This window comes from Microplitis demolitor, chromosome 6 (genome assembly GCF_026212275.2).
Source record: "Microplitis demolitor isolate Queensland-Clemson2020A chromosome 6, iyMicDemo2.1a, whole genome shotgun sequence".
NCBI classification, from domain to species: domain Eukaryota; kingdom Metazoa; phylum Arthropoda; class Insecta; order Hymenoptera; family Braconidae; genus Microplitis; species Microplitis demolitor.
Window position 1 is genome coordinate 18922296 of NC_068550.1, and position 4129 is coordinate 18926424.

Here is a 4129-nt window from a genome sequence, read left to right on the forward strand (position 1 = left end):
TATATGCTTCATATATGAACCGTATACGGTCATGCATGGCCATGTATGATTCATTTTTCACGGGCGGTAACAGTGTGCACAAAAACGCTTTCGTCCCGTTGTTACTTTCTTTCTACTCGCTGTTATAGATGGCGCGCGAGTAATCTTAGCACGGCAGAAATGTTAGACTTTCTGCCGTAAGCTCGAGGCCGAAAGCACGTACTTTCGTCCGGGCATGAAGAAAAAGTGATTCAAAATAAATTTTCAAAGAGTAAACAAATGTTCGTTTTTAGATATTTTTTTCATAAAAAATATCAAAAAAAATTTTGGACCCACGCTTCTATTGAAATTTTAACTTTTAAGTATTAATTGTCAATTACAAAAAAAAATGTACAGATCGACTTTCCTCATAATTTTTCACAGAAAACTGTCACCTATTCTACAACTTTTCCAGCTATTCTCATAACGGGACAACGATGGGATCTATTGTTTTTAGATTTTTTAAATTTCATATTCCAGTTTTTTTTTTCAAGAAAAATGTCTTAAGATAATAGCATGTTCAGGATCAACTATCATCAAAATTTTCAAATTTTCTTCCATAGAAAAATTATTACTAAATCAATAAATAATAATTTTAATTGATAATAATAATAATTAATTAATTAATAATAATATTTCTGAGGAAATAAATTTAGAAAATTTTGATGATAGTTGTGTGTCAGATAATTATTAACAGTAAATCCTGAGCATACTGTTATTTTAAGACATTTTTCTAAAAAAAAAAAACTGGGAGATGAAATTTAAAAAATCTAAAAAAAAATAGATCCCATTGTTGTCCCGTTATGAGGATAGCTGGAAAAGCTGTAGAATAGGTGACAGCTTTCTGTGAAAAATTATGAGGAAAATCGCCCAGTACGTGTTTTTTATAAATCGACAATTTATACTTAAAAGTTAAAATTTCAATAGAAGCGTGGTTCCAAAATTTTTTTTGATATTTGTTATCGAAAAAATATCTAAAAACGAACATTTTTTTACTATTGAAAATTTTGTTTACCACTTTTCGCAAAGTTACAGGCGTTTGAAAAAAAAATCTCTCGATTTTTCAAAATTCGATATATCAAAAACGGTTGGGGGAAAAAATTTGAAAAAAATCATGAAGGCCTCCTTCAACCTATACTAAAAAAAGTTTCAAAAGAATTCGAGGTGCAAAAGCTAAATGGTGTCCGATTTGGTGTGGAACGCCCCCTATATTTTTCTCAATTTATCTTTGAATTGTTTTATTGAGAAGGTTTGCATGTTAAGGTTTCCACTATATTAAATTGGTTTCCACTATATAAAAAAACAATTTAATATAGTGGAAACCTAAACATGCAAACCTTCTCAATAAGACAATTTATAGAGAAATTGGGAAAAATGTAGATAGCCCAAACTGGAAATCGAGCCCAGACTATGTCGGTATCACGCCAAGTGCTCCACCAGTTGAGCTATCCAGCACTATACCAAACTCATATTTATCCACCTTTTAAACCTTTGTCGGACTTCTACAAATAATTCAAGACTAAAATTAGCCAAATCGGTTCAGCAGTTCTCAAGTTTTGGCGAGACTAACGAACAGCAATTGATTTTTATTAATATAGAAGATAAGTTTTTAGTTTTAATTAATCTTCAGTAAATTTTACTTTTTGAAAAACACAGACATATGAAATTTAAAATTAATTGTAAGCAAGTTTTGAGGTTATCAATAAGAGCAAGAGTGTCAGCAAATCTTGTCGAAGTGACGATAGTATACGTACAACCAGTAACAGTTGCGCCAGTGCGCGCAAAAGAACTCTTTCGCTCTGCTATTGCTTTCTCTCTGCCTGCTGTTATAGATGGCGCGCGAGTAATCCCAGCACGGCACGAATATTAGACTTTCTGCTGTGAACTCAAGGCCAAAAGTGCGTACTTTCGTCGGAAGTATAAAGAAATATTATATTACACACCTAGGGAAGTAAAGTAAGAAATATCTCAGATCACATGTAATCTGAGGCTTTCTTATTTACTTCCCGAGGAGTGTATACTATTTTTCTTCTCGACGGAGGCGGAAAGCAGCAACTTCGTTTTGCACAGCGGGACGAAAGTTGACGCTTTCCGCCCGAAGGCGAGAAAAATAATATATTCGATTACTCTTGTTATTCTAAGAAAAATATAATTAAAAATAATGGAGCCTTTGTTTACATCATGATCATGTTTTTTATTTCGTATTATTTACCCCTATATGAAGCAAATTACTTCACTCAGCGTTATTATTTCAGACAGCGTTACTATTTCAAACAGCGTTATCGAAACCATCACGCTGTCTGAAATAGTAACGCTGTCTGAAATAATAACGCAGAGTGAAGTAATTTGCTTCATATAGGGGTAAATAATACGAAATAAAAAGCATGATCATGACGTAAACAAAGGCTACAATCATTTTCAATTAAATTTTTCTTAGAAAACAAGAGTAATCGAATATATGATTTTTTTTTTAATTACTTGGTCACGAGACTTTCGAATTGACGGATAGATACTAAATGTATTTTAATTTTCGTATCAAAGTGAGCTCGTAAACTAATTATAATTATAATAAAATATTTATGTTATTGATGTAAAATATGACAAATTCGTTATTGATTATAATTTTTTTTTGCCAAGACTATATCATTAGCTAAAGTTGTTATTTTCTTTTTTTTTTTTTTTTCTAATTAAAGAGGTAAGGTTCCGATCAGCGTGATAGTTCTGATCAGCGTGATCGTTTCAAACAGCGTGATCGCTTTGACTATCATGATCAGCCTAATGGAAGTGATAGTAGCGATCTAGAAGGTATTTTCGTTATTAAATAAATTTGAATAAAAGATTTTATAATTTTCAACACTTAAAAAATAAACCATCAATTTATGAAAAATATTCATAATAAAATTAACGATGTTTGGTCTAAAAATCAATGACGTTTCCGTAAAAATTTTAATAAACTACATGTTAAGGAAAAAAAATAATAAATATTTAAATGATTGATTAGCTATTTCGCTATATTTTTAAATTGCAACAAAATTATCGATAATTGTTCTATTGACAGTATTATTTCTTTTCAGTATCAATCCGTGTCACACCGTTCGAAAGCGTCGGGTTGCATGCACCAGTCAATTATTTAACTGCTAACTTAAGTTAGAAAAATAATTTTATATTTTGAATTTATACAGTCTATTATAATTAATATCTGTTTATAATTATTTTAAATTTTAAATATACGTAAAATTGGGATGAATCAACGTATCGATCAAATATAATCTTTCAAAAAGTCATTAAAAATTTATATAAATTTTTATTAATATTCACTTACTCAAAAAATTAAAGGAACAAAAAAATTTTTTTAATGATAATTGGAAGGCTTTTTTATCATTGTGAAAAATAGTAAAAATAAAATATTTTTGTTATTGATGTAAAGTATGGCAAACGCGTTATTGATTATAATTTTTTTTTGCCAAGAGTATATCATCAGCTAAAGTTATTATTTTCTTTTTTTTTCTTATTAAAGATGTAAGATAATATTTTTGATATGATCGTCAGTATTTCTTTGAAATAGTAAAGAATTAAAATTACAAAGAAATAGATCAATACTAAACTAACAGAAGCTTTCACCATTGAATTAATATTTTTAACGACCAAGTAAACTTTTTTTCGAACTCAAATGTTTTTTTTTTTTTTTTTTTTTTTTTTTTTTTTTTTTCAAATTCAAATTATTAGCCTTCTGTCTTATCTTGATTTTCGATAGTAGACGATCTGCTAAAAAGTTTTTATGTAGCTTGATGTTGTTATTAAACGAAGTATATTTACAGGAAGGCCGAGCAAAATAGGACATATTAGAAAAAAATTATATAAATTATATATTACATACAATATACTTTGTACATTTCCTGTGCAGTCGTGTCGCACTACGCGCAAATTTCGGGTACTTTTTTTCATATTTTCAGAAAATATGGAAATCATCTAAATACTTGAACTTTTAATTTCTTCCTTTCGATAAGTTTCTAACTAAAATAAAAAAATTAAAACTGTAATAAAATTAACAGATATAGAATATCATGTAATAAAAAAAAATGATTTGAAAAAGAAAACAAAATTATTTTTG